Below are 22,577 nucleotides of genomic sequence, written 5' to 3'. Positions count from 1 at the left end.
TTGGGCAAATCTCATCTACCCCGGTTATCTTCAGTCCACATATACTCCATGGAATCCATGGTGACTAGATCCCATTTCTGAGCAAACTTTAAGTCCTCTTCCATAGCCTTTCCATACTCCTAAGCCAGGCTTTTTGCTTGGTACATGTCTGCTTTTTCAGAGAGAAATCCTCTCAAAGACAGCAAAGCTCTAAAGTTTCCCTTTAGCTTTACAACTTCCATCCTAGCAACATCAACCTTACCTACGTTTTGTAAGTTAAACATGATAAATGTAATTAAAAGCGTCTTAGGCTAAAGCGTTTCGTTTTCTACCACTAATAGGCAAAGTGCTGCATATTTGCCGGTTGTTTTCCCTCAATAAAATATCCATATCCAGGAATGAAGATTGTTTGACAGTCCTGATGAGCCATTTGCAAGTTCTTGCACCAGACTAAATTGAATCATATTTGACATTCAAACGCCTCTGCCAGGGCTTGCTGCATCAGTATTTGTGGGAGTGGAACTACGCAAAAGCCATTGATTATTATGTGGGTGTGCATAAAATTTCATATTCTGCTTTACATAAAACAAGACACTCTTTTTACCTCATGACAGACAAATGGGAGTTTCTCTGTACTGATTGGGAAAATTCTCAAAGAAAGGAAAACAAATCATGAGGCCAATTTAACTTGTGACTGCTGTACTATATTTATCTGGAACTTTACAACAAACGTAACCAAACTAATAACGCTGTAAGGCCATTCTCCTGTTCATTTCCTTTTCTTTTTGCTTCACCAATTTTTAAATGTCAAAAATTAAAAGAAATGAAAGAAGAAAAGGCAAAAACAAAACAAAACCCTGTTATGTTTGGTCATCACACTAACAAAATTCAATGTCCCTGTTGTCTGAAAGATTACCTTAATTCCAATCAGGTACAAAACATCAAGTAGGATCTGACAAGAATAGCACAAAACGTCCAACAACAGACGGCTTCTTTTAAATGCTTCTGAAAATGTTAGGTGCAAAACGGCCAAAAGTGCAAAATGGCAAAAGAGCGAAATGACCAGAGAATGATATGAACGTTACCTGTTTGACTTTTTTCCTAACTAGTTGGAAGCAGTCGATCAAAGCATGAAAAGAGGAACTTTTTGACATTTTGAGAGACATTCGGTAACTCTACAACCATCTGGTGTTTTAAGACAATTTTTTGAAAGTGTACGCAATAATTTTCTATTTCATGGACCAGTGCTGCTCAGAGATCTGTGGGCTGAATTTATGGATTCAGATCCTTTTCAAACACTCAAACTATGAAGCGGTCTGTATGTTCACTGTCAAACGCTTTCCATCATGACAGGGTACGCCTCACTGATCAACAACCAAAAGAAAAACCAAACACAACAAGACAAACTCTTTCTACAAATGCAGGAAAACTTGTTGTGTCAGTAATGACAAGTACTGAAGGCTTTTTGGACAAAAAGTAAAACAAAAATGCATTTGCATTGTGTCAAGGAGAAACAGTTGATTGTTATGTTGCTTTTACTTGGTCTAACTAACTTGGAGTGATTGGATGAAGTTTCCTTCATCCAATCACTCCAAATATGAGGTCAAATGGCCAAACAACCACAGGAGCAGTACATATTAGAAACTGACCAAAGCACAAGGGGAGATGTGAATTCGAGTGGATGAGAGAAACGTCCCACAAGTATTCTGTGAGTTATGTGAAGTAAAACTCCGTGAACAAAGCAAGCAGTAAAAATTCAAAGATTGTTCTTACAAGCACATGTTCATGGATACGTGTACACATGAACTCCTAAAAACATTAAGCAAGCTTTGTGCTGGGGACACGCTTCACTACTTTCACAGTCTTCGCAGATCAAGACAAAGTGTTCACACTGAACACACTGGATTCAGCCTGCTGAGGGATCACAGACCACAGGATTTATCAAACCAACTAAAGTTAGTCGAACAATTCAACAAAATTCTCTTGACTGGATGGTTCAAATAAACCTTAAGAATCTATGATAAACATATTAAGTTTGCTTGGAAAATTTTTATGTAAATGTCTCTAAATCAAGTCCCATTAACTTTAAATTAAATATGCGAGTTGTTTGGTCCTTCCTCAATACTTTAACCTCTTTTTTTGCTATCAGCCAATCTTCTTATGACATATTTAAGGATGCTCTGATTATTGTGATGACTCTAAAGATACTCCTGCTGTGTGTGGCGGGTAAAGATCGGTCTCGTCCACTAGGGAGGACGTTGGGACGCTGCCAACTTCTAATTTGGGATATTCAACTTGTTGAATTGTCTTGACATGATATCCCAGCCTGTGTGGTGTTCTCCAAGGCCAGGCGAGCATGCAGCCTGTTGAATCTGACGCGTAGCCAATCGGAAAGCAAGGTGACGGAAATCCAAAATACAGGAAGCCCCTTTTTGATGGAGGAGATATTTTTTGTGTGTGTTAGTCCACAAACTTGTCGCCATTGCTTCTTCTCCTTAGTCGACCATGTTTACTCTGAATTCATGTTTGGTCTTCCTGTCCAATACTGGATCTTTGTGGGTGAAATCTGTTTGTGTGTGTGTTGCACAGTATTTTGCTGTGTGGCCGTGCAGCACACGCTGCAGGACCAAACCCACATTTTTATCATCATGTGTGCGCTCTCTCAGGTTTCGAAAGACAACCTACAACTTTGAAATCTTACTGTGTGAACCAGGCGAAACACAAAACAACGGCTTCCAGCCGACGTCGTGTCGCAATACGCAATTTGCTGTGGGGTCCGTAGTCAGTTCACACCTTATGCGCAAATTTGACTCGAAAAACTCAAACCATGTTTGGAACCTGCAACTTTGAGATCGGGTCAGATCGATTCTCCTCTCACTCCAGCAGAGTTTTGGTCCTACATGCTCTGTCAACCTGTGGCAACAACTGCAGACCGACGTAGACTTTTCCCTTCTGATCAGGCAAAAATAATAAAATCAGACAGTGTGTCCCCAGTTTTATTTCTCAAAGTGAGCATCTGAATCCAAATCCTGGCGTCCAAGTTGTGCGTCCATGACTGCCTGTGAATGTCAGAGAGGTAGAGAAGGTCAAACTTCTCCATCTGGACTATGATATTTACCTCCATCCCTGAATCTCACTACCTTTTCTTGTTGATGACTCATTCTACTCAGCCTTAGCACTGAGTTAAAGAGTCTCTCATGTCTTTGGTGTCTAGCTGTCTGCCAGCAGGACACCTTGGGACCACAGAGACTGCTGGCAGACTTTGCAGAAACGTTCGTCTAGGGATTTTTATTTGCTTTACTACACTGTGCTGCCATTCTAAGTTTTCTTGGGCAGCGCCAGAAGTCACGTAGGATAATGTTCAGAGTTTGACAGGCTGACAATACCACAAGCTTTACTAAAAGGATATTCCAAGCATTTCTCATGACTAGGGGTGGAAGCAGAGGTTATATGTAACTCACTTGTTTTTCCAGATATCTATAGGTTAGAACTGGATCTGCTTGATAAATTGTGACTTGTTGTGATATTTGTAGTGTTTTGGTACAACATGAGTGAAGTGAACTGACTTGAATAGAATTGAGCATTGTGGCATTTGAAGAATCATTAGCGAAAAAAAAAATCAAATAATGTGAAAACTACCCACCGAAATACTTTATTAAAATATGTTTTTTTTTTTTTTACCTCTAGGTCAACTGATGGTCTGCTGAACGATCAATTAAAGAGTGATGAACCCTGTGGCAAAAGTAGACTTGACTTCTGAAGATGTAACCTTATTATTAAAAATACTGTCATAATGACAGGATTATGTGATTTTAAAATTAAACCGCCCGGTAGCACCAAGGTCGAGGTTTACTATGGTAAACACGAAATTACCGACGTCAAACCGAAGATATTAATAGCAGAAACACAATGCAGCTTTCAAGTCTCGTAATCGCTGGTTTAAGCAAAGGAAGCCAAAACAGACATTCCCACTTTACTCTAAGCTGCAAAGGTCTGCATGATGGGAATTTTATCAGCTGCACTTGTCCACCAAGAATCTGCTCAGACTTCAGCATGAACCCTAGTTTTGTATGACTGCACTGTGTGTGTGTGTGTGTGTGTGCTGAAAGCAACAGGTAAAACTCCCAATTAAGATGTCCTGTCTGACCAGAAGCGGTGCTTCCCGCAGTGCGCTCAGGAACCTCTTTGTTATTATTCCATGCACTGTGAAACATTGGTTTTGTGAGGCACCGCAGAAGAGCGTGACGCCTTGCACTGCGCCTTCGACGCGAACCGACCTATTCAGTAACTGGAACTGTTATTAAAAAGTTAATTTATTTCAGTGACTCATTTCACCGAGTGAAACACATTATGTAGATCAACTACACATTATGCTGATATCTTCGAGCCTTTATTTGCGCTAATTATGATGATTTTTCCACTTACAGCAGACGAAAACATGACATTTATGATTACAATGTTGCATCAGACCGACAAAAACACATTTTTAATGCATAAACGTGGGCTTAATCAAACAGTATGTTATATACCTTTTTAAAGGTTGTCATTCGTTATCCAACAAACAAGCCTCATCGCCATGCATTTCTTAGTTTATTGGATATGAGGCTTATTACCATTAAACTGCTACAGACAAACCTACACAACTTCTCTCAGCGGTGTTTTTCTTTTTGTCACAAGTTATTCCTGCCATTGCGATATGGCGGTTAGCACTGTTAGCTTACTGCATGGCAGCAGTAAATTTAAAGTACTGAAAAACAAAAAGTCTATAGCTACCCATCAGTCTGTCTAGATATCTAGCTATACGTCTTAGTAATTGTCTTGCTATACGTCTCACTAGCTACCTACCAATTCGTCCATTATTCTTCATTTACCCGGATAAAAAAATAAAAATAAATAAATCCAGGTCTCACTGAGAGAAAAGTCTTTGTTTCAAAACAAAACCAGATGTAAAAGCAGCAACACGCTCTACAACAAACCTCAGCTCACATTTGAACAACCAAAACTAACACTTGTGAGTTTTGCTGCTGCTGCTGCTGCTGTTTTCAGAAATATCGTCGAGCCGTTTCCAATTCCTACGAGCTCCGGTGCAGATAAACCGGTGCACGGTCCTGTTTCCTCCTAACTTGGCTGCTGTGAAGATCTTCTCATCGGAATCCTAGAAAAACATGTTCAGAAACTACAAAACGTGGCAGAACTCAGACACATGAGTTTCATTCTTGCACCTCTTGCTTCCCATCACAATACCTCGCTTCTCACCAGCCGGTGTGTCCACCGGTATCCCTTCTCCTATCTAAATGAAATTCTAACCCCACAAACTTCAATATGTTCCCTCCACATCATATTATCACACCTGGAAAAAGGAGGGGGTTTTTTCCCTGCCTTTTCTATTAGAGTATGGAATCCTGACTTGGTCCACAATGTGCAGGTAAAAGTGTGACAGCGGCTCCACAAACACAAAAGTAAAAATAAAAAGATAATGTGAGCCAACAGAGGTGGGCGGACTAGCAGAGGGGAGGGGAGAGACACCGCATCTAAATTAGACGGTTCTGCAAAAACTGAGCAAAATCAGGAGCGAAGGCGCTTTAACTCAAGCGCGCGAAGCCTCGCTCCCTCAGAAGACACTGTACTTCTTTTGTTTTGATGCTCACGTGTTTCCTTTCATTGTGCGTCCCTCTCATCTGTCTATCTAGCTCTGCTTTAATTATCAGCTGCCTGCCACAGACACTGAGTAACCACTTCTGACAACCAGGTGTGGAATGACAGTGATGCACACACACACACACACACGCACACACACGCCCACACGCACACAGAACGAGACAGAGAGAAGGAATAACACTTCAACAGGATGCATGAAACGATGAGCCTTCATAAACATAAACAAAGGGAGACACCAGCAGATATGAAATCAGGACTGCCTCTCCAAAACGGAACGGGGGCCAAACAACGGCGCAGACATTTTAGATTCAATCAGGGATTCGTTACAGGTGTGGAGAAATGGAAAAAGAAGAATGAGGACAAAACACACAAAGAAGGAAATCTGAATTAACTGAAGGTGGACGGGAGCAAATTTTGCGAAGTGAACATTTGTGGGAGTAAAATAGTTAAGTTTCAATTGAATTGACTTCATTTGAAGTCAGTCGTGTTATCGTGAGAAACCTGCACATCGTTCCAGTGACTGTGTGTTGTTTCGATCCTTCAGAGAGGTTGACGGTCCAGAAGAACTGGAGTCGTCACACCGGCTTGCAGTCCTGCCAGTGGATTCTTAAGTAGGAGAAAATTCAGTAGTTTGCAGTGAACCGGACTTCAGGTCGGCCTTCAATGAAATTTAGAAATTTCAGCGTTTAGAAAAAAAATAAAATAAATCTTCAACTTTTGAAACTCAGAAAATTTCCAAAAGTCAAATATTTTTAACATTTGAAATTCCCAAATTCCTTCTAGAAAATGTCTGAGATTAACCTCCAAATTTCTTAGTTTTTTTGACATTTGCTCTTTTCATACTAAGTTCTGCTTGATTTTGTCTTTTCATTATCTTCCTGAGTTCATATCATCCTTCACTTTATTATTACTCGCCAGCGGAAACAATGTGTGTCGTTCTCGTTCTGCACTCTGTACAGACGTCGACTGGCCTGAGGTTCCTAAATTGGGACATGTCTGTACAGTAACCCTACTACTACCTCCATTATTATTTGTTCATGTTCCAGCTTTTCCCTCTGGGACGGTAGCGTGAGGACTGAGCAGGGATCTGATTAGCTGTAGATTGGTTCAGGATGAGCAGCTCTGATCATGTTAGCCTTGTTCAGTTCTCCAGATATAATAACAGGAGCCTCTGGGGATAATGTTTGTCTACCGGACGACAATAATGTGAAATTCCTTTAGTGACCACTTAGTGTAAGGAATGGAAGGTGAATTTAAAACAGCGGCGCAAAGTACTGCTCTTTGTGTAGTCCTGGGATTTTAGCGTCACATGAGCAACAGCCGCCTTTGGTAGAAAGGATCCAGTCATAATGTAAAATGTCTCCCATACAATTCAAATGAGAAACAGAAATATCAAAGGGAAAGACGTGCAAACTAGCAAAACCTCGTTTCGATCAGAATAGAGATGTCCTTTATTGTCCTTCATCAGGAGGAACTTTCTGTGAAATCACATCTTCAAACTAATACTTGGTTGAAAAACATTTTGATTCAATTTCAGCATTCAGCCTCTTTGGCAAATAGAAAAAAATAAAACGTCTCTGCATGGCGTTAGTACCACCATGCGGGGAGAGAGTTCATCCGCTGAAAACCCTTTGCAGTCGAGGCCGAAACATCGACCACTCAACGTCGAGGTGAGCTTCAATCAAAGAAAAGGCTGCTGTAATAAAACCCTAATGTTTTCTTACTCCAGACATATTGAGTCAACAACATACAAATGCAGCTGGTGCTTGGAGAGAATTCCTGACTTTCTGTGCTGCTGTGACCCTCTTGACGGCATTTCTGATGCATCTTCACAAATTAAAAAGACAGAAACGAACACAGAGCTTTTGGAATGGTCGCGTATTTCCTCCAAATATTTAATAACGCCTTAAATATGCGCCGTATGTAATGCCACTGAATTATGAATTATTCGGTAACTTTAGCCAAAGCATCCAGACAAAACGGCTTCAAAAGACAATCCCACAAAATCCCAAAAGGTGAGCTGATTGCAAGTTAGGAATTAGAGAGAGTGACAGCTGAAATTGAATCAAAAGTTACTTTAAAAAAATGAAATGAGGTTTGTGCACACATGCAAACAGGCAAACTGAGCTAATATGTTGTTTTTACAGCTTAGCTTATTTCTTAGTTGTTTTGTCCAGGATATTTGTCGCATCTAAGGTGGAAAAATGACACTTTTTTTTTTTCAAATTATTGTTCACATTTCTAATCTAAAAGATTACAGACTTCCAAAAAGTGTTTAGAAAATGAGCATTATCTGATTCCACCCACAGTTCACTTAACATTGAACCATGACATCATCACATCCCGCAGGTGCTAGTCTGCAGGAGCGTTTCCCTGCATAACTGTCTTGACCTGAGCTTTGACCCGACGAGGCCCTGAACCAACAGGAACCTCCAGATCCTCGTCTTTCATCCCGAAATGATCAGTTTTATTAGAAGGTTTCCGGTTTCGTTTACTTGCATCGATGTGAAGCTGCTGCTTTCACGAAGCAGAGACCGTCAACAAGCTCTTGCTAAGTCTGAGTGTACAGGAGGAAGGATGAGCTCTTCAAAGTCTGGGCTAATGATTCTCAGAAACCTGGTTTGCTGCTTCAAAATTGAGAGCAGTAATTGGCAAAAAGGGGATGTGAGTCTTCAAGTCGTGTTCATGGGTACCAGAGGAAACGTATAGACTGTATGTTCAGAACACGGATGCATTCGCGTGGATTTAACAAGAACTTTGTATCTTGATGATAATCCACATTTACATGTGTCTTGCATACAGCGGTTTTGCTGCGGTACAAGACCGGCGCCTCCGAGTTGCACTGCTTTCTCCCCGCGTTGCATCACAGGGGAAGCGTCAAACTTCAAAGATAATCTCTGGCATCTCTTATTTTCATACGCCACAACGAAATAAGCGTCGGCAAAGAACACGTTAGTGTCTCTCCTGGGTCATTTCAGCGTTATTACCTAAGCAGCAGCTGTAGATGCCAATGTTTCCTAATGAAATTCTATCATTTTTATATCTATGTTTCAATGCAGCAAAGAGAAAACCATAGTTGTGTCTTTTTAAAAAAATACGGTGCGTAACATCTGCAAAATTATAAAGTCGGGATCTATGCTTTTTTTTTTTTTTTTTTGCTTTGTTTTGTTTTGAAGAAAGTTGCTGACATCTTGTCTTATTGTTTCATTTTATAATTGTTGGCAAATAAATTCAAAATGTTTTTATCCAGAGGTGTATGTCTGCATTATGTGCATGATATTGCTAGCATATGACTGCTTAAATGTGGCAAAAAAATATATAACTTTTATGAATATTAATGAAGTATGAATTGATGCGCTCCTTCCCCAACCCGCTACAGTGTTCTACTTTCCCAAAAAAGCAATCCTCTGTAGAAAGGGGGGAGTCTTCGTTCCAAACTGTATTTTAAAATGGATAATGGTAATGAAAAAAACAAATAATAATGATAATATAATAACTAAATGACAGCAAACAAGTGGATCTGATTCAAAAGACAGACAGAGACTGAGAAAAATAGATGCTTCTGTTAGCTGCGTTGTGTGGCTAACAATCTCATTGCTTTGGTGTTTTCAATCAATTAGTTTGCAGGAGCCCTCAAGAGACCTACACACACATGCACACACACACCCACACACACACACACCCACACACACACACACACACACACACACACACACACACACACATTAACAGCTCCAATCAGTGCAGGTGATTAAGGATCAAATCAGAGACAAATATTCAATTTTGTAAACGATTTCTCCTTTGGCTTTGGAGCATAAATGTCAGAGTTTTCCTTCTTTAATCACATTTGCATAAAAGTCGTTTTTGATCCCAATTTCTGTGGAATATACTAATTTCCCATCCTGCGCGCCACCTGACCTGTTGACAAACACAACACACACTGCTGGATTACCATTTGTGGGGTTTGCAAAAAAAAAAAAAAAAAAAAAAACACCTGGGATATGAATATTTATCAAACAGTGTTGAAAATAAAATGTAGTTTTTACCTTTGCATTTATTTATTTCTTCTCGTGTCACCACCTGTTGCAATGATACTAATGATACAGATAATAATCTCTGGGCCTCACTAATAACTGGGTAAGTATCTTGTGGCTGTAATTGTACAGAATCATGTGTTTATCAAATCTATTATGCAGATATGTGGTAGTCAATGAGACAATAACAAGGTAATAACCTTAGAGTAAAATCAACCTTATATGCTAATATTAGCATATAACCTAAATGTTGGTATCTTAATTATGGTTGTATGTTACAGTAACAAATCAAAAATGGCTAATTGCAGACTTATTGTGTTCATGGGTACAGAAACATAGACTTCATATGTTCAGAACACGGTATGCGATTGTAAATTGTTAAAAAGAAAGTTTGTATTTAATGTCCTTTATCTGAGACTTTATCATGTCACAGTTAAATAAAGGAAGAAAAGAAGGCAGCTCCATTGGTAGCTTCTTTGCTTTTCATGGTTTTACGTAAAAACAACAAATTAATGGCGCAACTACAATGCTAATATATATATATATCTATATCTATCTATATATATATATATATATATATATATATATATATATATTATATATATATATATATATATATATATATATGTGCATATTTTTTGCACATTTGTTTCTATTTAAACTAATACAAACACGTATGAAGAGACAACAGAACTTTACTGATTTTGATCATTTGAATGGCAACTCATACATTTCTATCATCAGCCTAAAAACCCTATTGTCATCATCTTATTGAACAGAACATGGTCTTGATTTTTTTTTTTTTTTTTATATTGATCTTTATCTCCACCGTTTGTAGAGATTCTCTTTAAGTAATTTAAATCACATATGCTTATGAAGTGCATAATCACAAAATTACGTCATAGGCATAAAAATAAGTTGAATAGTTTTCTTTAATTATTATTATTATTATTATTTGTTCAGGCAATATCTCTTTAAATAATACTGAAGGCTTTTGATATAGCTCACAAACAGTACAGAAAATAGCTTCGCGTGTGGAAGGATGCCTGCATGCGTGCGTGCGTGTGTGTGTGTGTGTGTGTGTGTGTGTGTGTACCACGTCTCCAGAGGCCAATAATAATCTGTGGTCAGGGTCAGGGGCCCTGAGTTATGAGAACATATTGATTCCAGTGAGTCTGGCAATGATTGAGGGCTGTTTGTGACCAGAGTCGCTCTTCGCCGTCGTGCTCGGAGTTTCTCCATTGTGCACCAGAAAGCCCCGACAATTTGTCATCCAAAATTGACGCTGAACATATTCTTCCCTTAGGTTTGTTGACTGCAGCAGCGCAGGATTTTACTGGGCCACCAAGCTGACCCATAAAACCAGCATCCTGGCCTCACCTCATGAGTGTGTGTGTGCGTGTGTCACCAAGGTCTCTAAAAATTGGTTATCACGCTTGTGGTGAGTTATAAGTTCCTTCAATTTATTGCTTCCAAGCCATCAGGTGATGTGATTGACTCATGAATCACCCGATCTGAAAAGCAACAACTAAACTGAGACTGAAGCCGATGTGGAAGTCACTTAAGTTCAATATCAGTGAAAATAGCCTGGAGGTGCCTATAAAGAAATAAAGGAAACAGTTTCCTCCTCCTCAGCCCGGCGTCCAAATATGATTCCAGTGCACGTTTATTTGACGGTTCACTGAAAACTTGAGTAAATGTAGATTATATGTTTAAAAATATCAAACCCGAGAAGCTATATTCACTGTGTTTTTACTTCTATAGTTTACTTCAAGAAGCAATACCCACAATATTTTTCTTCCCAGAATTTTAAAACAACTGACAACAAGAACCTAGCAGCCAGAATAGAGAGGAATTAAAACCATTTCAGGGTTTGTTTTTTTTTCTATCTCAAATCCTGGTGATGTTTTCAAAGTGTGGTCTAAGGTAATTAGTTCACTGGAAGGAAAACCTCCTCTATTATTGCCCCATGATAACAAACACAAGTCCACACTCTCAACAAAGTCCAACTAAATATGAACGATTATGAATCAGAAATGGTGAAAGGCAGAAACCTCTTAGACCACAACAAAATGCTCCTTTCATCTAGCACCACATCATTAAAGGGGCAGTATTTTTTGTTTTCCCGGCACAAAGTGCCATTTAATAGAATAATCAATTTAACTATGTCAATTTAAGTTGTTATAAAGAAATGCTACATGCATCAAACATGACTTGAAAGAAATTGTACTTCCTGATTTAATGCCATGAAATTGGGCCTCTGTATCTTTAAGAAACTTCTGCTCTCTCTGAAACGCCGCCTTCAGGAAATCATCACAGCACGGCTCATACTCACTTAGTGTTTGCTAATTCCTGCTGGCTAGTCTGAAGGAGCTGAGTGGGGGAGTCGTGGGGGACGGCCGCTCCATGAGGCAGAAGCTCTGAAGCTTGGAAAATGCAGCTGTTCAGACAGAAATGCGACCCTTTGCATTTAACGTGATTACTGAAATTTCAAATTCAACAAGAAAGCATCAATTTTAATATTCTTACATACAAAGTTTTAGTCTTCCCATTGCTTTGCAAATGAGGTGATCCAAAAATATCTGAAAAATAAATTTGAAAAAAACCCCAAGGTTCAGCAAACACCCCATTGGCCACTTTACCTCAACTTGTTTGACATCTTTATTATAGATTTAACAGTTTGGCTGCAGAACGCCGCAACCAAATGCGACATCACTTTACCTTCGACCTTTCAACCATACCACACTTTTCCTTTTCGGAGACACTCCCCCTCAAACAGTGTCAATGTTTCTCATCGAATCTGCAACAAGTTAATGTTGATTTTATTTTTATTTTTTTCTGAGCTACTTTGACGGTTGCTTTGAAAGACTGATGAACAAGTGGTTATTAACTATAAAACGGAGGCATGTCTGTGGGTGTTACTGGCGTGACTGGCATGTCTGACGAGTGGTGGGAGGAAATGACCAGCTGTTTGGACGAGGCTGCCCAAATGGTCGACTCGCCGCTGAAGCAGTTGCATGTGCAGTGTTTTGACTCAGCTGTGGCGTGATGACTGTCATTTTGAGGCGATTCCAGTCGACCAATAGGCAAGTAGATACTCTCTTTGTTTTCATTGGACTCTATTGTTGTTGCGGCAATGATTGTGTTACTTTAGATAATCACAACTAGAAACTCTGAAGGAGTTTTTATTTCCAGTTGCTATGTGATAGGGCAAATGTTGACGCACAGATATTTCTGGATTTCGTCTTTTTTTTCTTCTTTTTTTTTTACACCAATCAGTAAATAACTAAAAGCTAAATTTTATTTTTCATGGACATTTGAGCAGTACTTATGATACAAAGGAGCTTGGAAGGCCATGAACAAAAAAAAGCAAAAATATACACCTTAAGATTATTTTTGTTACTCTTTGTCACACTTAGACGTTTTGATCATGTGAGAAAAATTGGTCAAAAATAACCTGACTAAATACAAAAAATATTTAAAAATGTAATTGCCCACTAAGCCGTGCACTTAAAGGCCAACAACAACAACAAGAAAATTAATTAAATTTTAAAAAGTAGCTGGCACTCAAACTGAAGGTGCATTTGTCACAGAAACTGCTAGTTTATTTAACAAAGTGGCCCTTTTACGGAGAGAAAACTAGAGCTGCGAGTCAAAAGACACTGACGGGAACAGATGGAGGTTTCACATGCACACACACACACACACACACACACAAAGAAAGAAATAAAGTACAACTCACTGGCTCAAAAAGGGAATTAATGAAGTAAATTATCACTTTGGTGACAGACTCTATGACAAATTTGTCAAGGTTCTTCCAAAGAGCCTGTTCATCCCAGGACCTTCAGTCAGAGGCAAAATGACACACCGCCCTTCACTCTATAAAAAGTAATGAGACTCTCTTTTATCTTTACACCCAGATCTTCCCAAATTTACTTCTATAAACAGCCAGAGGGTCTTTTCAACTCACAGCGAACTCTTACTGCCACCCAGCTCTCTCCAGTCACCAGGCCGGGAAGATGTGGCAAGGTCGCTTTATATATAATTTAAGACGTAGGAGGTTAACACGGCTCCCTGATCCCACTTTACGGCTTAATGCCCAGAGCGCACGCTCTATAAGAAATGTTGTTGTTTCATGACCGCCATGATGGGGTTAAACACCAAGCTTGACCTCGCCAAATCTAAACATCATAAAATCTTTATGTGCGTGCTGGTGGCCCAGGGACTCAAAGCAAATTTCCTTCTCCCGTAATACCTCACAGAGCTCCAGGCGTTAATATGGAGAGAGATCAAATATGTTCTGACAAACTACAGCAAGAGCATAAAGGGCCTCCAGAATAAAAGCTGTTCTAGAGACGGCAGCCACTTGAGAGAATATTGAATGTATATCTACAGCGAGGTAAAGTAAATCTGGGCAAAGTCCTAGAATGATAACTTATTGGTGTAATTTGCAATAAAAATCTGCTGATGAATTCAAATGTATGTCCTTTCACTTTGTTTTTATTCCAGTATTTCTTTGTTTATGTGAGGAAAAAAAAAAACTTAAGGGGAACAACCTGACTTTAACTGAGTTCGGCAAAGAAGTCTCGAAAGGTTTGTGAAGCAAAACCCTTTACAGAGTTTAGAGGAAATATGTAAGTGTTGCTACAGTTGGGGGTGTATCGTTTATCATTTATCATGATAATAATTCTGATTTATTGTTGTCGCAATGAATTGGTATCGATGTTTAACCCAACCCCAAAATTCTCTAGATTATTAAAATGGTTATTTTTACCATTTTCTCCACTATTTGCATCAATAAGTTTGAAAATATAGTTAAATTTCAGCTCTTATGTGCAGTTCAGTGATAGAAATCAGACCTCATTATATGATTAGTGTCCTAAAGAAGCATATTTAAAATGTTTACGTTTTTTTAAGAGAGTTATATGGTTTCGTGGGGCTATGATTGCTGTGTTATGCAGTCAGTCAAGCAATACACAGTTCCTATTGTCACTTTTGTCGTTATCACAATAGTACTACCAAATATCGCCACAGAAAACTGGAGTCCATGGTTTAAGATGGGCTGCTTATGTTAGGACACTACTGAACTTTAAGCAACTTCAGAAGAGTTTGACCTGGGCTAAAGAAGTGTAGCTCAGTGACCCAAAGTTCACTTTTTAAACTATATACAAGTTAATTGATGTTCAGTAAGATGTTAGTTTCCATAATCAGGGATGACTTAGGAAGTCATATGATCAACTAATGTAGGAAAAATCTTTTCTTCTCATGTCCAAAGTTCGGGCTGAAAGTCCAAGCTTCAGGTGCAAAGTCATGTTAGACTTCATATCTACAATACAACTTATTCCCTCCTGATACGATACCGATATTGCAGCTTTGGGTATTAGTTTAATATTATGGTATTGGGTCAACCGGCATTGACCCAATACCATATCAGCACAAATCAGACAAACTTTTATTACTTTTTTGGGGGGGCAGAATGTTAGAAAAGACTTGATCAAGAGGAATTACTCAAAAAGAAAACAATAGTCAACAGCAATTGGTATGAGAACAACTCACCCATCTATTATTAACCAATGTGTGAGTGTGCGATACAAGTGCTGCTGGGTAGAAATGCTGGGGCGGAGTAATTGACGGAACGGACTGCTTCGATCAGAATTTCGTCATTGGAGATTTTAGATGCAGGTTTGATATAATCCAATATTTTTTGGGCTGATATCGGACTGATTTTTGATATCAACATTGGATCGGGACAATCCTTGCACCTACCCACATTCCCAAAAACACCAACAACCGATGTAATGACCACAGTGTCACTGTTTTTGATTGGCCAACAAACTAAACTCACCTGATCACCTTAGAGAACCTGCAGGGGATGATAAAGAGGAATATGAAAAACACCAGATTCAGCAGTGCAGACAACCTGAAGGTTCCTTCTAAAGCAACATGGGGTTCGTCAACGCCTCAACAGCGTTTCAGGCTGATCACCTCCATGCCACTGTGATGCAGTAATTCAGACCAAAGGATCCCTGAACAAGCATTGAGTTTGTATTAGTTTTAAAACATTCCTGTATTTAAAAAAAAAAATCATTGCTTTGTTTTTGTTTTAATTGGTTTTAAACGGGCAGCATTGTGTATTTTTCAAGCACACAGTGCCATTTCATTGCACAATCAAGTAACTATGTTATCTTCAGTTATAAAAATGTTTTATATATCTAATACGATTTAATAGAAATTTGACTGCGATCTTTAACACCTTGAAATTTGGCCACTGTTCCTTTAAGACACTCTTGCTATCTCTGACACTGACCTTCAGAAAGTCATCACAACATGGCTCCTCTATTAACCCTTTAACAACATTTCTCAGTCCATTCTCATTGGACTGAGAAGGAGCTCGTTCAATAACCTCAGTAGATGTGTAGTTCCATCAGGTGTTTGCTAATTGCTGCTGGCTAGTCTGAAGGAGCTGAGTGAGAAAGTCGCTGGGGACGGCTGCTCTGTAATTCAAAAGCTCAGAAGCTTAGAGAGGAGGAGAGGTGCCTCAAAGGCAGAGTTAGGTCCACCCAGGTGTTTTGCACAGCTAAATGGTTTCCATGGAGATTTAAGGATATTTTTTTAAACATGCATGAAAGAATCAAGGCTACACTCCAGGTGTGGTTTTGATGAAGGAATAAGATTATCACATAACATAAACCTATAAAAAGTCAGTTTTGCATAATGCTGCAAGTACCTTTAAGCAATATTTTCTCAGAAACCGAATGTTGAATTTTTATTACTTCGAAGCCACAATCATTAAAACTAAACACTTATGCTACATTTTTAGCATGTAATGACTCTAGACAATATCTGCCAGTTTATTACAAGGCAACCCAGAGACCCACAGGGAGAAACAACAATGCACTCCTCTGGGTCGGTTTACAGGAGCCAATTAAATCTACATTTTTGGACTATTGGGACGAAGCTGCTGTAGCTGGAAGGAATCCCTGCATTCAGAAGAAGAATATACAAACTCCATGCAGCAGGAGTCGGAATCCAGGACTGTCATGCTGCAGGGCAACTCCGCAGCACCAAGTCCACCTAAATCGATACAGAATATTAACAGCTGTCAAGGCCACATGGACCACTTTATTATTATTAAATCTGAAAAAAGAAAACGAAGTCTGGAAGACGGACTTCCTTCAAGAAATGGATGAGATGGACACCAGAGGTCGCTCTCTGAATGTGATTATCTCATGGCCAGAGGCGTGAGACCCACACCATCCTCTGGAGACCAACTTGGCAAAGTTCATCCTGTGGAGAATTGGATTCTTCTCCAACAGAATGCGTGTGTGTGTGTGTGTTGGTGTGTGAGGAGACCTGACCTTGAAGAATTGTTTATTCTCACAATTTCTCTACTGCTTTCCCAAATGCTTATTCTCCGTCAGCAAAGCAATATCATAACCTATTATCATCTGTGTGTTGCTGCGTGTGGACTGCGCTCCTCCATTCGCAGAAGTTTTTGAAACTTTGTTGTTCTTCTGCAGGATGGCGTCAAAGTAAGCATGTGAGGAAGTAAGAGTGCTAAATACTTTTGATTTTTCACAAGTTTTTTTTTTTTAAATCATGTTTAGTTTTATCCTCTCTGTAATGATAATTGCTGTAATCACTGTTTAACTGCTGTGAGACTTGCACTTGAATCACATTTTAATCCATATTTTCCTGATCTAAATCTGTAGATAGGCAACAGCAAAACATTTGATGAACAGATATTAACCAGAGCCATACAGAGTTCAACCATAAAAGCGTGTAAAGACATTTCTTGGCCACATTTTTATCCATCAGGTTTAACAGTAGCCTGGTAAAAAGCAGACCCTTGTTCTGCGCTTCTCTTTGTACAGGGGGTCTGGAAATAGCTTCCTTTAGCATAGCTTCCTTTGTAGGAAGCTATGCTAATTAGCTTACAGAAAATTGCGTGCACTGTAAACAATCATCCCATACTGTAGTGCTGAGTCTAAACGTTTAACAGCAGTAAAATGTCTTACACGTTTCTCTTGCTCCGACTTTGCTCAATATTTGGAGGCGTGGCCAAGATGGACTGAATGTCTTTGTTTACTTCCTCCACTGCTGTTGTCAAACTGCAACCAAAGTCCAACAGCAGTTCTAAACCAGAGCAGCAAATCAACATCATTGTTCGCTGATTGACCAAGAAAAATTTCCTCCTGAAAAATCAAGCTCCATGGGAGAAATCCCAGATGGAGAACTGAAGGGAGATGAGAATCGACTGGGATTACTTTGGAAAGCAATAACCATTCTGGTTTAGCAGTGTCACGCGTTTGGTAACATTAGCCAGTAGTTCCATAATTTATTTTAAATTGGAGTGGAGCAATGTAAAAATTTGGGCCGATATTGATATCTAATATTAATGCTGCTATTATATTTGATAACCAATATTTACCAATATTATATATATATATATATATATATATATATATATATATATATATATATATATATATATATATATATATATATATATATATATATATATACACCTTGTGACACACTGCTACATTGCTTTTCTGCTTTTGTTGAGCACCCCAATAATCCTCTGATGCACCACTTGTTCATTCATGTCATCACATGATGGTACAAGTTCCACATAGCCGACCCCTTTACCCCCAATTCCTGAAATACAAGCAGCAAAAAATGAAAATAAACATCTATTGTTAACATCAGTGCAGTTTTACTTATTGAACGAAGACCGATATGCTAAATTACCAACATCAACCGATACCGATATCCTAATATATTGTGCATTCTTAGAGTCAGGAAAGAGGAATGGATGTTTTCCTGCGTTCATATCTCATAAGAAGCATCGAGATAAAAACGAATCTACAACCAGAATTACAATCTCCCAACACCAAAATAATCCCCACGAGAACCAACTATGATACAATTACAGTTGTTTCGATTTTGTGTTGCTATACATTGACAGACTGAACCGCTGGCCTCATCAGTCAAGACGCTGCTGATTTCCTGTACAATGAAAGTCTGGATGATTGGGGTAATTATCTCGACACCCAGAGAAGTGCTTTCAGCAAAAGTGCAATCAGAGAAACCTCATCCAGTGAGGTGCGATCTGGCTTGAAATGATCCCAGACATAAACTCAAAAAAATAAACTGCCTGGTTTTTGCACACTGGTTTTGCTCAGTGGCATTCTCCATCGCAGTTCAGAGACTCATCTTGTGAACTGTGGCAGTATTCATGTTGATGTCAAGATTTGGACATACTGGACAAAACCGGGGGGGTTTTAGTTACCTGACAGTGATGCTCAGTATCATGCAAGCTCAGTGAAAAATCACAAAATACTGTTTTACACCTAGCCTTTTCTTCACTGTAGAAGGCAGACACAGCAACAACAACAACAAAAAAATAAAAAATGGAGGAAAAAACAGCAACCAACTAGGAAGTGACTTATCCTCTCCGTCAAAATATTAGTTTAGTTTTATGAAGCAGAAAAGATTTTACCTACTGTTCTCCATAAAAAAGTATTTGGCACAACACAGAGAGAGCATATGAACAATTTTAGGAAACATAAACTAGGACAAAATCATTTGGCTTTCCAGCAAATAATTATTAAGCTTTGTCTAAGTCATAACTAAAATGCTAATAAATATAACAAATTTCTTTAAGTTTTCAAAGGGGGAGTATTATGTATTTTCTAGCAGGATGTTGTCCTTCTACAGCAGAATCAAGCAGCTATGTTGTCTTCAGTTGTCCTGTGTATATGAAATATAACTTTAAAAAAGTTGACTTCTTAATTTAACACCTTCAAATTGGACCTCTGTCTCTTTAAGAAAATCCTGCTCTTTCCTTCAGGAAGTCGTTGAAACATGGCTCCTCGATTAATCCTTAATGTTTTTACCAGCGTTACACTGAGAAGCTGCTCGTACAGTGAGCTCAGGCGTTCAGTTCCACCAGGTGTTTGCAATTTGCTGCTGGCTAGTCTGAAGGAGCCGAGTGGGGACTTGTAGAGGAGCGCTGCTCTGTGAGGCCGAAGCTTAGAAACTGCAGCTCTGAGGAGGAGCTTTGTTGTTGAAGGCGGAGCTGGGTCCACCCAGGCGATTTGCACAACTGAATGGTTGCCAAGGGAGATTAAAGGATTTCTCAAACATGCATGAAAGAATTAAAGCAACAGTCCAGATATGTTTTTGATGAGAGACTAATATTATGATGTAAAGCTCAGAAAAGTCAATTTTAAATATTGTCAGGTGATTGATACGCCTTCTGCCTTGCAAACAGAGGTTGAAGGCCCTCAGAGGTGACTTGAATATGACATCACTTATCACAAAGGAAATATGGCTAAATATGGCCTCTAAAAGTGCCTGAGAAGTGAAAGACAGAAGAGATGTCTTTCAAACCCAGAACCAGAGCCAAACATTAAGAAGCAGCATTTAGCTTCTATACACCACAAATCAGGAAAAAATAAAAATAAAAACGCCCAGAAAACTGCAGAACAGCTGAAACACTGAGTTCCTTTAAATCGAGACTAAAAACCCACCTGTTAAGAAATGCACTAGAACCACAATAAATGGAACATAAACATATTGAACCTAAAATACTTATTTATATTCTGATATAGAAATGCCTTGCAGCTAAGGGATCTTATTTCTTACCTTTCATAAACTTGAGGTTTTTTTTTACTAGATAACAAAACAGATATCAGCCGAAAGAGCGCCCCCTTGTGCCTGGATTTATTTATATATATATATATATATTTATATATTTATATATATATATATATATATATATATATATATATATATATATATATATATATATATATATATATATATATATATATATATATATATATATATATTTTTTTTTTTTTTTTTTTTTGCCATAAGTTAACCCAGACAGAGGTCCTCACAGGTATTTTCCTTCAGCACAACCAGTTGACAACCGGTTCACATAGGAGGAATAAACGAACTGAATGTATTCGTGCACGTAGTTAAATGATGCTCGTTTCTCAGATAATTCAGACATCGAACCGTCTGAACCGGAACATCGGCGACAACAAAAAAAAAAGCACAAATTGCGCTTGTTGAGCGAGATTTCTGTATATTTTAAAATCGAGGCTGAAGTAGTGACATAATTTGCCATTCTGTTTGATCTGCGGCTCTAAACGTGAACACCACGTCCTGCATGTACTTTATACTCAAAGAAAAAGGGAGAAACACGGGTCCATTAATTAGATACATTGTTCATTATTCTTATTAGGTTTGAGTTTTAATGTCCAAACTCAAATTCAATATCTGTAATGAAGCAGTTCATTCAGCTAAAATTTTAAATAAATAAATAAATAAATAAATAAACAAATAAATAAATAAATAAATGTCACGCTGATGTTAAAAAGTGATGTAATGTCCCCAAAATTTACAAGGCCTCTGAGATACAGGCAACAGACTCATATGAATCGGAAGTATTTTTTTTATTTTTTTTTTTTAATTATTATTAATATCGACAGGATTTGATTTCAGTAGTGTTTGACAAGCTAAACTCTTGTTCCATTGCAATCCGAATAAGCAACAGGGAACGACAGACAGAAGCGTTGGTTTCTCTTACCTTTTCGGACATCAAACTGGACGTCTGTGTTGTTCAGGAGAAGGAAAACAGTTTTTGTGTTTTTAAAGAAACGCCTGGTAATCCTCAAACGTGAGCGGCACTTTCCAAATTCTTCCCTGTAACTCCAGAACCCGAACACTGTGTCTCCCCCATGATCAGGCTCGACATTCCAAACGCTTTCTTCTCGAAACCAAAACACAAAACACAATCACAACCGAAGTCGTCCTCAGCGTTTAAAAAGTCCCGAATATTGATTTCCTTATCGTTTTAAGTCATTCGGTGGTGAAATTTGTTGCATAACCGTGAAAGAAGGAAGGGGTAAATAATTGGACCCCGACGCGCCTTGAAGCCATGAACATTGGTTGCCGCGTTTCCTCCTTCCCTTCTCCATCGGCTTTCAGTTCACGCAATCGCTACAAACTTAAGTGATGAGACCGAAGGAGAGAAGCGCATCCAAGTTGAACAGAGGCAGCTCCATCAGCCAGCGCAGGCTGACGCGCTGCGCCCCCGGAGATTGGGGAGCTCAAACACGCGTCTCGGGGTGGCAGATCGGCGCCGTTGCAAAAATACAATAAAAATACAATTTTTTTAAAAAGGAGGGGGAAAAAAAGGAAATAACAAAATCAAAATGTCAGAAAAAGGCTCCTCATCGCGTGCCTCTGGCCGTTCGCTCCATCCCCAACTTCAATCCCGCGATGCGAGCGGAACGCAGCTTTCTTGCCCGTCACTTGGTTTTGAACGTGCATCTCTGCGGGACTCGCCTCTGCAAAGTCGGGGAATTCCTCAGTAGACGCGTCAACAACAATAATATATATTTAAAAAAAAAGAGAGAGAGAGAGAAGGGAGCTATATTTCCATTTAAACACAGAGCAGAACGCAGCTTTTGGCTGGCTATCTCACCCGCCTGTTGCGACGATTATAATATATTTGTTTATTTATTTACTGTGGGATCCCCGCGCACGTTTCAGAGCGCACAGACTTCACCGGCAACGGTTAAAGAGTGCGCAGTACGAAGCAGGGACGCGCTCTGTGGGTGATTCCATCCCAGCTGGAAGACCGTCTGAACCATTTCACTATTCTCTCCTGTCGGATGTTTTATTGGCAAAGGGTCCACGTGAAAGATCTCAAACACACGCGGAGCTCAAATGTTGGACGTATGAGGTGCCTGGTGATGTCTTTTTGCGGACATTTGCTTCCACCATGTAGAGGGTAGAGGCGCTGGTGTGTCTGCCGATGGGTACAGGTGGAGTGGGAAGTAAAAGGGCCTTTGAGGTGCAGCGAATGAATATTTAAACGGCAGC

General features: G+C 39.1%; 1 protein-coding gene across 1 annotated transcript in view; it reads right to left on the bottom strand.

The window, feature by feature from the left end:
- LOC122830339 (voltage-dependent T-type calcium channel subunit alpha-1I-like) overlaps positions 1-22,203 on the bottom strand; it is a 201,955-nt gene extending 179,752 nt beyond the window's left edge. Inside the window, exon 1 of the mRNA XM_044115612.1 lies at positions 21,277-22,203. The gene's annotated coding sequence lies outside the window, so the exon portion shown is untranslated. The remainder of the gene's footprint in view (positions 1-21,276) is intronic.
- Positions 22,204-22,577: the final 374 nt, after the last annotated feature.

The sequence above is a fragment of the Gambusia affinis genome, linkage group LG04 (genome assembly GCF_019740435.1).
Source record: "Gambusia affinis linkage group LG04, SWU_Gaff_1.0, whole genome shotgun sequence".
Taxonomy (NCBI): domain Eukaryota; kingdom Metazoa; phylum Chordata; class Actinopteri; order Cyprinodontiformes; family Poeciliidae; genus Gambusia; species Gambusia affinis.
The sequence above is the reverse complement of the archived record's forward strand: the minus strand, read 5'-3'. Positions and strand labels throughout refer to the sequence as shown.